Source organism: Entelurus aequoreus, linkage group LG14 (genome assembly GCF_033978785.1).
Source record: "Entelurus aequoreus isolate RoL-2023_Sb linkage group LG14, RoL_Eaeq_v1.1, whole genome shotgun sequence".
Classification (NCBI taxonomy): domain Eukaryota; kingdom Metazoa; phylum Chordata; class Actinopteri; order Syngnathiformes; family Syngnathidae; genus Entelurus; species Entelurus aequoreus.
The window spans coordinates 54,581,381-54,594,964 of NC_084744.1; the positions used below are offsets into that span (position 1 = coordinate 54,581,381).

Genomic DNA, 13,584 nt, shown 5'->3' on the forward strand with positions numbered 1-13,584 from the left:
ACACTTCATTCCTAATGTCATGGCTGTCTTGAGTTTGCAGTAATTTCTACAACTCTTATTATTATTTTTGTGATAGAGTGATTGGCGCACATACTGACACCACATGGACAAAGATAAGACCTTCTGCAACCCTCAGGTTTCTGGCACGGGCGCTCTACCCACTACGCCATGCCGCCCCAATTACAATCTGCACCACCAATTGGTTCTTGGTTGGCTTATGCACGTCTCTTCTATAAATTTATCGGAATTGCTTAATGAGTACTATAGTGGTAATGATACTGTAATACTGCTATTTATGACAGTTACATTCACAGATCACTACAAATGCTGAACATGCCTAAATAATCAACACACACTGGGGTTGTACGGTATACCGGTACTAGTAATAGTATCGCGGTACTAATGAGATACCGGTTCTTAATTTTTTTTTTTTTAATGGACATGACAATGCGTTGTCACGTTGACATTGCTGGTTTTACCAGCCGAGGAGCATGTTCGGCAGCGCACAATCACGAAGTACTTACAAGCAGACACAGTGTGTAGACAGAAAAGGAAAAAAGGTCGCATTTGACCGAAAAACTAAAGATAAAGGTGAAGCTATACAGTGTTTCCCATAAACTGCCAAGATACCTGTGGCGGTGGGGGCGTGGCTATGGGCGTGGTCACCATGACATCATCGAGTAATTTGCATAATTCACTACAATGATATGATTTTCTCTAAAAAGGCTAAAAAAATGTATACTTACTAATTAATATTTATTTATAATAACAGTTTTGTTTTAAACGTCCATCCATTTTACAATATAATTACAACACTTTATGTACATATTTATATACAGATTTGAACAATAAGTTATTCACTGAAATATATTTATTAATGGTGGTTCTTACAAAAAATATATCTTATAAAAATATAACAGCTAAAATGTCTTTTAAAGCTCTGCCCCTTTAATTAGTGCATACTAAATAATTTAACTTTAGCCTACTACTACAACCATATTATTTACCAGCAACATAAAGTGAAACAGAGGCAGAGGTGTCCTGCCACAGTCAGTAACAAATAAACAGAAAACAGTAGTGGTGGTAGATAGACACAGAGCTTCATCAAACATCTGATCCACTGAACAAAGAGCTCCAAAAATCTTGATCCTACACTTCTCTTTTGTAAAGTAAATCTGAACAGCCGATATGGGCATCTACATCAACTATATGATTTGCCTGAGAAGCTGGACAGGACACAAAAAAAAAAATACAAATAAAAATGTATTTTTATTTTTATTTGTGGCGGATGTAATTCTTTCGTGGCGGGCCGCCACAAATAAATGAATGTGTGGGAAACACTGCTATAACACTGAAACGCCCTCAGGAAGAGGTGCTTTAAGACATGGCTAGCTAGTTAGCGGCTAAAATCCATCTGCAGTGTTTTAGCTACGTCTAAATCACTAATCCTCGCTAAACATGCTTCACTACACACCGTAGGAGGATACAATAGCTCACCGGCGTCACCACTAACAAAAAATAATAGGGATGTACCGATCCAGGTTTTTGCACTTCCGATCCGATACCGATACTGGCCTATCCGAGCATGTATTAAAGTTTAAAGTTATTTTGCCTACTTAGTTGTCCGATTCACGTTGAAAAGGGTTTTAGTACTCTTGATAACAACTAGCCAGCTGAATTAGGTGAGTTTGAATAATACACGATGGTTGGTAACAAGAAACTGACCTGTTTATTCAAGGATAAACACAAAATAGACAAAATTATACACGACAAACAGAAACGGCATCATTGAACAGTAAAAAAGTGAACAGTATAAAGTGCAAATAATGCTGTAAACATTATTAAAAACAAGCAAAACACACAACCTGAGTGGGATAAAATGTCTATAACTCAGCATCAATACTCGCTCTTGAACAAGTGTAAACTTAAAAAAAAACAAAAAAACTATCTACACCAGGGGTGTCCAAACTTTTTCCACTGAGGGCCGTACACGGAAAAATTTAATCATGCAGAGGCCATTTTGATATTTTTCATTTTACAGCCCTTTGAGACACTTGTGATTTAGGGCTATATTGATTGATTGATTTTCAAACCTTAACAAAATATATGTTGTTGGGTTTTTTTTTTAACCTTTAGGGCTCCCGGGGACCATAAAGGGTCTCAGTCATTAAACTGTAAAAAATAAGTCAAATTATTAATATTTTTTATTTAACGCTTGCAGTAAATCTTTATATCAACTTCAGGTTGATATAAAGTAAAAAAAAACAACAGGTTTTATGCCTTTTCTGTCAAAGACAACTTTGTTTTTTATAGTAAAACTGAAATATGCAGTATTTAGTAATTAGAGCCCTAAAAGATCAATAATGCAGGACACCATTGATTGTAATTATTTTATATTTTTGAGTAATCACAGTGAAATGTTAAATAAAATCCTACTAAATATATTATGGATCCAAAAGGTCCCCCACTCATAAAGTGATACATTTTTATTAGTTTTTTTTTAACTTTTAACACTTAAATTACGAGATCAACTTCAGATATATCTGTCGATTTTACGTTTGAACTATTATTTTGTTTGTATTATGCTCTTTTGTCAAATAAAACGTTGATGTTTTTTTATGGCAACCACACAATATATGCAATATTTTTTTCACATAAAACGTTTTAAAATGATATTTTTTAAGTAATAATTCATTATAACAGATTTTTAGTCTTTTTTTGTTTTTTAGCAATGGCAAAAAAAGAAAAATAAACAAAGGCAAAAGAAAAAAAAACATTTTTGAGTAATCACAGTGAAATGTTAAATAAAATCCTACTAAATATATTTGGGATCCAAAAGGTCCCCCACTCATTAAGTGATACATTTTTATTCGTTTTTTTTTTACTTTTAACTCTTAAATTACGAGATCAACTTCAGATATATCTGTCGATTTTACGTTGGAACTATTATTTTGTTTGTATTTGCTCTTTTGTCAAATAAAACTTTGATGTTTTTTTATGGCACCCACACAATATATGCAATATTTTTTCCACATAAAACATTTTAAAGTGATATTTTTTAAGTAATAATTCATTATAACATAGATTTTTAGTCTTTTTTTTTTAGCAATGGCAAAAAAAAGAAAAATAAACAAAGGCAAAAGAAAAAAAACAGCCTGCATGGCAGCTTTGTGTCAATATTGCAACTTTTTCTTGTTAGATTTCACCTCATTCCACTTTTTTTAAAATGTTTTTTAAAATTTTTGCAATATTATGAATTTTGCAATTTTTGCAGAATGTGTGGCGGGCCGGAAAACAATTAGCTGCGGGCCGCAAATGGCCCCCGGGCCGCACTTTGGACACCTCTGATCTACACACTCCCTTCAATTGTTTGACTGCAGTCCGAGCATACTGGGGAGATGTGTTGGATGGTGCGTCGAAAGCCCACTTTACTCACAAGAGATAACGGCTCATCATCCAGAATTATTTCCCCTGCAAAGACTGTAGTTATCCCCTGGGCTTTACCACTGTCCAGCGGCAGTACGTCACGCTTCGCCAACGTTTCTGTCAGAGTTAGTTGGGTAGGACCTTTCTTCTTCTTTTTGTCAGTTTTCTTTAGAAATTCTTCATATTCTTTACGGTGGTATTTCGCTAAATGCTTGATCAGATTTGTTGTATTGAAATGTCTTACAACTTTACCACCACGCTTGACTTTATTGTGGCACGTTTTGCACTCCACCTCTTCATCTCTTTCGTTTTGTAGGGTAAAATGATTTCCACACAGCTGACATTTTTACCGGTAACTTCCGATCGCCTTTCGGATGCATGAACCGGCATCCGCTTCTGATTAGGACGGTTAGGACACAGACCTGTGGATTAGTTGAAGGTGTGCTGGAAAATGCGGAACGGAAATTAGGGAGCAGCAGAAAAGTGGAATGTATTATTTAAAGGCCTACTGAAAGCCACTACTACCGACCACGCAGTCTGATAGTTTATATATCAATGATGAAGTCTTAACATTGCAACACATGCCAATACGGCCGGGTTAACTTATAAAGTGCAATTTTAAAGGCCTACTGAAATGATTTTTTTTTATTTAAACGGGAATAGCAGATCCATTCTATGTGTCATACTTGATCATTTCGCGATATTGCCATATTTTTGCTGAAAGGATTTAGTAGAGAAAATCGACGATAAAGTTTGCAACTTTTGCTCGCTGATAAAAAAAAGCCTTGCCTGTACCGGAAGTAGCGTGACGTCACAGGAGCTAGTATTCCTCACAATTCCCCATTGTTTACAATGGAGCGAGAGAGATTCGGACCGAGAAAGTGATGATTACCCCATTAATTTGAGCGAGGATGAAAGATTCGTAGATGAGGAACGTTACAGTGAATGACTTGAGAGGCAGCGATGGACGTATCTTTTTTCGCTCTGACCGTAACTTAGGTACAAGCTGGCTCATTGGATTCCACACTCTCCTTTTTCTATTGTAGATCACAGATTTGTATTTTAAACCACCTCGGATACTATATCCTCTTGAAAATGAGAGTCGAGAACGCGAAATGGACATTCAGTGCCTTTTATCTCCACGGCAATACATCGGCGAAATGCTTTAGCTACGAGCTAACGTGATAGCATCTTGCTTTAACTGCATATAGAAACAAAAGAAATAAACCCCTGACTGGAAGTATAGATAGAAAATCAACAATACTATTAAACCGTGGACATGTAAATACACGGTCAATGCTTTCCAGGCTGGCGAAGGTTAACAATGCTGTGCTAACGACGCCATTGAAGCTAACTTAGCAACCGGACTGCACAGAGCTATGCTAAAAACATTAGCTCTCCACCTACGCCAGCCAGCCCTCATTTGCTCATCAACACCCGTGCTCACCTGCGTTCCAGCGACCGGCAGAAGACGAAGGACTTCACCCGATGCGTTTGGCGGCCCAGAGACGTAGGAAGTCAAGGTGAAGTCGGCGGCTAGCGCGGCTAGCGCGGCTAGCGCGGCTAGCGCGGCTAGCGCTCCAACAAAGTCCTCCTGGTTGTGTTGCTGTAGTCCGCTGCTAATACACTGATCCCACCTACAACTGTCTTCTTTGCAGCCTTCATTGTTCATTAAAAAAATTGCAAAAGATGTCCAGAATACTGTGGAATTATGAAATGAAAACAGAGCTTTTTGTATAGGATTCTACGGGGTACCATAACTTCCGTTACTCGGACTTCGTCACGCGCATACGTCATCATACCGCGATGTTTCAGCCGGATATTTCCCGGGAATTTTAAAATGTCACTTTATAAGTTAACCCGGCCGTATTGGCATGTGTTGCAATGTTAAGATTTCATCATTGATATATAAACTATCAGACTGCGTGGTCGGTAGTAGTGGCTTTCAGTAGGCCTTTAAATTTCCCGCCACACTTCCGGTTGAAAACGTTTTTTTGTGCTGACCTATGGGCGTGACGTCAAGTATTCGGACCCCATTGAATCCTATACAGAAAACTCTGTTTTCATTTCATAATTCCACAGTATTCTGGACATCTGTGTTGGTGAATCTTTTGCAATTGGTTTAATGAACAATGGAGACTGCAAAGAAGAAAGTTGTAGGTGGGATCGGTGTATTAGCGGCGGACTACAGCAACACAACCAGGAGGACTGAGAGATGCATAGCAGACGCGCTAGCCGCTGAACTCACCTTAACTTCCTCCGTCTCCGGGTCTGCCAACCCATACTTGCCAACCTTGAGACCTCCGATATCGGGAGGTGGGGCGGGTGGGCGGCGTGGGCGGGGGGGGGGGGGGGGGGGGGGGGGGGTGTTTGGGGCGGGGGGCATGGTTGGGGCGTGGCTAAGGGCGTGGTTAAGAAGAGAGTATATTTACAGCTAGAATTCACCAAATCAAGTATTTCATGTATATAAATAATATATATATATATATATATGTATGAAATACTTGACTTTCAGACTTTTAGCTATATATATATATATATATATATATATATATATATGTATATATATATATATATATATATATATATATATATATATATATATATATATGTGGCAGAGGGGTTAGTGCGTCTGCCTCACAATACGAAGGTCCTGAGTAGTTGTGAGTTCAATCCCGGCCTCGGGATCTTTCTGTGTAGAGTTTGCATGTTCTCCCCGTGACTGCGTGGGTTCCCTCCAGGTACTCCGGCTTCCTCCCACCTCCAAAGACATGCACCTGGGGATAGGTTGATTGCCAACACTAAATTGGCCCTAGCGTGTGAAACTGAGTGTGAATGTCGGCGACTTGTCCAGGGTGTACCCCGCCTTCTGCCCGATTGTAGCTGAGATAGGCTCCAGCGCCCCCCCGCGACCCCAAAAGGGACAAGCGGTAGAAAATGGATGGATGGAATTTTATTATACATATAAATAAAATACTTGAATTTCAGTGTTCTGCAGGCTATCCAGTAGATGGCAGTATTGCCCTGTTTAAGAGTGTCACAACATTGCTGTTTACTGCAGACGAACTGCTTTACGGTAGACTAAACGTGACTGCTGTTGTGTGTTGGTACCGCGCTGGGAGGACGTTAATGAAACTGCCTAACAATAAACCCACATAAGAAACCAAGAACTCTCTCTCCTTGTTGTGCACTCTACTCTCTAAAAGCCGTAGATGTTATGACGTCATTGGGCAGGCAAGCTGTTTATATTGTGGGAAAGCGGACGTAAGAACGGCTGTCCCCACTCAGGTCCGCATTGAGCTGAAGGGGGTGTGGCCTCCAGCTCCGGCTGAATACCGGGAGTTTGTCGGGAGAAAATCTCTGCCGGGAGGTTGTCGGGAGAGGCGCTGAATACCGGGATTCTTCCGCTAAAAACGGGAGGGTTGGCAAGTTTGTGCCAACCGCATCTGTGATCGGGTGAAGTCCTTCGTCGCACCGTCGATCGCTGGAACGCAGGTGAGCACGGGTGTTGATGAGCAGATGAGGGCTGGCTGGCGTAGGTGCAGAGCTAATGTTTTTAGCATAGCTCTGTGAGGTCCCGTTGCTAAGTTAGCTTCAATGGCGTCGTTAGCAACAGCATTGTTAAGCTTCGCCAGGCTGGAAAGCATTAACCGTGTAGTTACATGTCCATGGTTTAATAGTATTGTTGATTTTCTGTCTATCCTTCCAGTCAGGGGTTTATTTATTTTGTTTCTATATGCGGTTAAGCACGATGTTATCACGTTAGCTCGTAGCTAAAGTGTTTCGCCGATGTATTGTCGTGGAGATAAGTCACTGTGAATGTCCATTTCGCGTTCTGGACTCTCATTTTCAAGAGGATATAGTATCCGAGGTGGTTTAAAATACAAATCCGTGATCCACAATAGAAAAAGGAGAAAGTGTGGAATCCAATGAGCCAGCTTGTACCTAAGTTACGGTCAGAGCGAAAAAAAGATGTGTCTTGCACTGCATTCTAGTCCTTCACTCTAACGTTCCTCATCCACGAATCTTTCATCCTGGCTCAAATTAATGGGGTAATCGTCGCTTTCTCGGTCCGAATCTCTCTCGCTCCATTGTAAACAACGGAGAATTGTGAGAAGTCCTTCTTCCGGTGACGTCACGCTACTTCCGGTACAGGCAAGGCTTTTTTTTATCAGCGAGCAACTTTATCGTCAATGTTCTCTACTAAATCCTTTCAGCAAAAATATGGCAATATCGCGAAATGTTCAAGTATGACACACAGAATGGATCTGCTATCCCCGTTTAAATAAAAAAATGTAATTTCAGTAGGCCTTTAAATCGGTGCGTTGGAAAACACGGACCGGAGTTTTTTTTTAAACTGGATCTGGATCGCCATTTTCCCATACCTTGCCGATACGCATTTTTTGGCAAACATCCAAATATCGGATCGGGACAACCCTAAAAAATAACACTCCTGAATGTAAACAAATGCCATAATAACGTGGGGATAAAAAAACAGACCTGAATGGATTATAAGTAAGGGAGATTTTTTTTAATTTTTTTTTTTTACCCCACTTGTCTTTTCAGGCCACTTCCACCTCATTTAACGACCACTGTAATTATACAATATCACCCCCGAGCCCTCTGTGTTCAGGGCGCCGTGCTTATTTTGATGTATTACCACAAATCGCCAACGCTAATAAAAGCCATGCATCTTCATTGGCTCTTTCCCCACACACACTGACAGCGACACGGATAGAAGAGCTTACGGGAAGAAACATGCAAATTCGCTCGCCGGCTCGGGCGCCGAGATCTCTTTGTGGACGCGGACAAGAAAGCGACGAGTTGATTAATTGGCTTTAATGATTTCAAATCTATCCTTTAAGCAATTATGCAGGGTGTTTAATTACACGTGAATGCATGGGCTCGCTCAGGAATCAATTGTTTTGCTCGGCGGCGTGAGGCCAAAGGAGAAGGTTACTCTTCTGATGGGTTAAAAGCACGCCGTTTACTTGTATTAAACCCTGACCCGCGTTGAACTACCACACACGCCATACCGTCCACACAGCGAGTATTGGTGTGGAAGGGCGAGTGCTTCCTAACTAATAGCTTGTGGCCTTCAACCTGGCAGTGATGAATGGCGCCGCCTGCACATGCTTTGGTTTCGGGATTATCCCCCGCGGAGTTGCAGGACTGCCGCCTAAACTCAGTTTATCTACTCAACCCGGGCTCGTCTGTACCATTTTTTTTCCCCCCAACTCCCTCAACCGCACAAGGCTCTTGGTGTTGTGTGAGACAGCATGGAGAGAAAACACAACAATCTCCACAGTTGGAACTAAGACAGCGTTGTTCAAATTAGGTCCGCAACTAACGACTATTTGGATAGTCGAATAGTCATCGACTATCTTAACGTGTACCGTATTTTCCGGGCCATAGGGCACACCGGACTATAAGGCGCACTGCCGATGAATGCAGTGTTTCCCACACATTCATTTATTTGTGGCGGCCGGCCACGAAAGAATTACGTCCGCCACAAATAAAAAATAAAAAATTATTATTATTATTATTATTATTTTTATTTTTTTATTTATTTTTGTCCTGTCCAGCTTCACAGGCAAATCATATAGTTCAGTGGTCCCCAACCTTTTTGTACTTGCGGACCGGTCAACGCTTGAAAATTTGTCCCACGGACCGGGGGGGTTATGGATTTTTGTTTTTATTTTTAATTTTTTTTTGTCATAAAGAAATACAATCATGTGTGCTTACGGACTGTATACCTGCAGACTGTATTGATTTATATTGATATATAATGTATATATTGTGTTTTTTATGTTGATTTAATTAAAAAAAAAAAAAAATATATATATATATATATTTTTTAAATATATATATATATATATGTATATATATATATATATATATGTATATATATATATATATATATATATATATATATATATATATATAAAATATATATATATATATATATATATTTTTTTAAAAATATATATATATATATTTATTTATTTTTTTGTAAATATATATATATATATATATATTTTTTATTTTTATTTTTTATTTTTTTATTAAATCAACATAAAAAACACAATATATACATTATATATCAATATAAATCATACAGTCTGCAGCTATACAGTCCGTAAGCACACATGATTGTATTTCTTTATGACAAAAATAAATAAAAATAAAAAATCCATAACCCCCCTGGTCCGTGGGACAAATTTTCAAGCGTTGACCGGTCCGCAAGTACAAAAAGGTTGGGGACCACTGAACTATATGATTTGCCTGTGAAGCTGGACAGGACCACAAAAAAATATATATATATACATGTATATATATATATATATTATATATATATATATATTTTTTTTTTAAATTTAATTTTATTTTATTTTTTTCTTGTGCGGCCGCGGCCCGGTACCAAACGGTCCACGAACGTGGTTGGGGACCACTGATGTAGTTGATGTAGATGCCCATATCGGCTGTTCAGATTTACTTTACAAAAGAGAGTGTAGGATACTTCTCTTGTTGCCTTATTTGTATTTGACTTTATTAAATGTATTTATATTAGAAACACAAACATGTGTATATAACAAAAGGTGCAAAGTCTGCAGGCAGTAGGAAACACATGGTTAAGTGTAGGGAGTAAAACTGATGGCAGTCTAAAGTTCAAGATTTTTGGAGCTCTTTGTTCAGTGGATCAGATGTTTGATGAAGCTCTGTGTCTATCTACCACCACTACTGTTTTCTGTTTATTTGTTACTGACTGTGGCAGGACACCTCTGCCTCTGTTTCACTTTATGTTGCTGGTAAATAATATGGTTGTAGTAGTAGGCTAAAGTTAAATTATTTAGTATGCACTAATTAAAGGGGCAGAGCTTTAAGAGACATTTTAGCTTTTATATTTTATAAGATATTTTTTGTAAGAACCACAATTAATAAATATATTCAGTGATAACTTATTGTTCAAATCTGTATATAAATATGTACATAAAGTGTTGTAATTATATTGTAAAATGGATGGATGGATGGATGGATGGACGTTTAAAACAAAACTGTTATTATTAATTATTAAGTATACATTTTTTGAGCCTTTTAGAGAAATCATATCATTGTAGGGAATTATGCAAATTACTCGATGATGTCATGGTGACCACGCCCATAGCCACGCCCCCACCGCCACAGGTATCTTGGCAGTTTATGGGAAACACTGGAATGGTCTATTTTTGAGCTTTTTTTTCCATATATAAGGCACAGCGGATTATAGGGCGCATTAAGTAAAAAAAAAAAAAAGTTAAAGTACCACTGATAGTCACACAGTTGGTTTCAGGCAAGCAATCCATTTATATCAGTATAGCTTGGCTCCAAGTTTCACATTTGCGGCATAAAGTCACGCCCGACCTCACTCTCTCGGCTTCTGTCTTAAAGTTAAAGTCCATGAATGGACTCTCTGCATTTGACCCATCCCCTTGTTCCGCCCCCCTGGGAGGTGAGGGGAGCAGTGAGCAGCAGCAGTGGCCACGCTCGGGAATTATTTTGGTGATTAATCCCCAATTCCAACCCTTGATGCCGAGTGCCAAGCAGGGAGGTAATGGGTCCCATGTTTATAGTCTTTGGTATGACTCACGACCTACTGATCTTAGGGCGGACACTCTAACCACAAAGCCAGTGAGCAAGCTATTTAAAAGGAGTCATATTATGTTTATTTTTTTTTTCTAAATTGAAATCACTTCCTTGTGGTCTACATAGCATGCAATGTTGGTTCTTTGGTCAAAATGTTGCATAGATGATAAAGTTAAAGTTATTATTTACTTTGTTTTGCTTTGATCAAAAATGGAACAAGCACCTTATGAAAATGTACATTTTACAAATAATTCTCTTGGCAAAACACTTCAAGTTAGTTGAAAATTCTGAGGAAAATAATTGGCGCAGCTTAAAAAACAGTCTCAGCGTATTTACAAAGGCATTAAACTTTAAGCACACATTTTTACAATGGAGTTCAGGGTGGGCAACTCACTTTCAACCAACTGCGAGCCCTGCAGGGGACTCGAACTACTACCAAGATGATGGTCATGTTAAAGTACCAATGATAGTCACACACACACTAGGTGTGGTGAAATTACCCTAGTGCATTTCACCAATCCCCTTGTTCCACTTCCTGGGAGGTGAGGGGAGCATTGAGCAGCAGCGGTGGCTGTGCTCGTGAATCATTTTTGGTGATTTAATCCCCAATTCCAACCCTTGATGCTGAGTGCCAAGCAGGGAGGCAATGTGTCCTATTTTTATAGTCTTTGGTATGACTCGGCCGGGGTTTGAACTCACGAACTTCCAGTCTCACGGCGGACTCTAACCACAAGGCCGGCTAGTTTCTGACCGTCGCTTGTGGGCGGTCTTATTTACGTGGCTGATCTTTGGCAGCGTGTTTTCCCCGCCATCTTTGTTGTAGCGGTGTAGCGTGCAAGGACGGGAGTGGAAGAAGTGTCAAAAGATGGCGCTAACTGTTTTAATGACATTCAGACTTTACTGAAATCAATAACGGAGCAGCATTTCCTCATCCGGAAACAACAACAACAAGGCCGGAAATGTGTCCCGTAAAAAAAACGTCCGACCGGAACTTTTGCCACTTTACCACTTTTGACGTGTGTTTGGGGTCATTGTCCTGTTGGAACACCCAACTGCGCCCAAGACCCAACCTCCGGGCTGATGATTTTAGGTTGTCCTGAAGAATTTGGAGGTAATCCTCCTTTTTCATTGTCCCATTTACTCTCTGTAAAGCACCAGTTCCATTGGCAGCAAAACAGGCCCAGAGCATAATACTACCACCACCATGCTTGACGGTAGGGATGGTGTTCCTGGGATTAAAAGCCTCACTTTTCCTCCTCCAAACATATTGCTGGGTATTGTGGCCAAACAGCTCAATTTTTGTTTCATCTGACCACAGAACTTGCGCCTCTTGACATCCAAATCGCTGCCGTTGTGTCCTTGGGCAGGACACTTCACCCTTGCCCCCGGTGCCGCTCACACTGGTGAATGAATGATGAATGATAGGTGGTGGACGGAGGGGCCGTAGGCGCAGCCACGCTTCCATCAGTCTACCCCAGGGCAGCTGTGGCTATGAAAGTAGCTTACCACCACCAGGTGGGAATGAATGATGGGTTCTCACTTCTCTGTGAAGCGCTTTGAGTGTCTAGAAAAGCGCTATATAAATCTAATCCATTATATTATTATTGTTATTATTTACTATAATAAAGTTGTAAATCATGAATGTATTGTCACATTCTGGGTGTTGTTGATAAATGGCTTTTTTTCTTCAATGTCATGTCTATATGAGTATATGTGAGTGTGAATGATTGTTACATTATGCGTCCAGTCCAGAATTTATCCCCCACTCCCTCCTTCGATGGAAATGTTTAGGATTGTTAAGTCTCAGCAGAGGTTTTCTTTTGTAAAGGCATTTTGATGGCGGTCGTGAATTGAACCCATTACAATGTGCAGGTGTGTCTCATTTGTGTTCCGTGTAATCGGTGTCATCAGTAAGTGAAATAAAAACAAAACATAATTGGCTCCTCTCGGACAAGTGCCTTCTCGGGATTAGCAGCTGAGTGTTTGATGTGCGTCCAGCTGACCTTGGGCAAAGTGTGACTGATTGTCCAAGATTTAATGCTCAGCAACTGAAGCCGAACATTTACGTTGATTTTTTTTTTTTATATCGTTTGTCCTCATTAGGATGACGGCTAAGATGGAGCCTATCCCAGCTGACTTTGGGTAAGAGGAAGGATCGCCTACACCAGGGGTCGGCAACCCAACATGTTGGAAGAGCCATATTGGACCAAAAATACCACAAAAAAAATCTGTGTGGAGCCGCAAAAACTGAAAAGTCTTATACAAGTGTTATAATGAAGGCAACACATGAGGTAAGTGTCCATGTTAGCTATATTAGCCTACTATCAAAATTACTTTAAACGCATTATATAAGTGTTATAATGAAGGCAACACATGAGGTAAGTGTCTATGTTAGCTATATTAGCCTACTATCAAAATTACTTTAAACGCATTATATAAGTGTTATAATGAAGGCAACACATGATGTAAGTGTCTATATTAGTTATATTAGCCTACTATCAAAATGACCTTAAAAGTCTTATATAAGTGTTATAA

General features: G+C 39.6%; 1 long non-coding RNA gene across 2 annotated transcripts in view; it reads left to right on the forward strand.

Annotated features, from left to right (window-relative positions):
- LOC133665444 (uncharacterized) overlaps nt 1-13,584 on the forward strand; it is a 93,590-nt gene that overhangs the window by 74,594 nt on the left and 5,412 nt on the right. The window contains exon 4 of one of the 2 annotated variants that reach the window (XR_009828746.1): nt 13,153-13,340. This is a non-coding gene — a long non-coding RNA (uncharacterized LOC133665444). Of the gene's footprint in view, nt 1-13,152; nt 13,584 lie in introns of those variants that run through there. The other variant, XR_009828745.1, reaches the window with a different exon arrangement.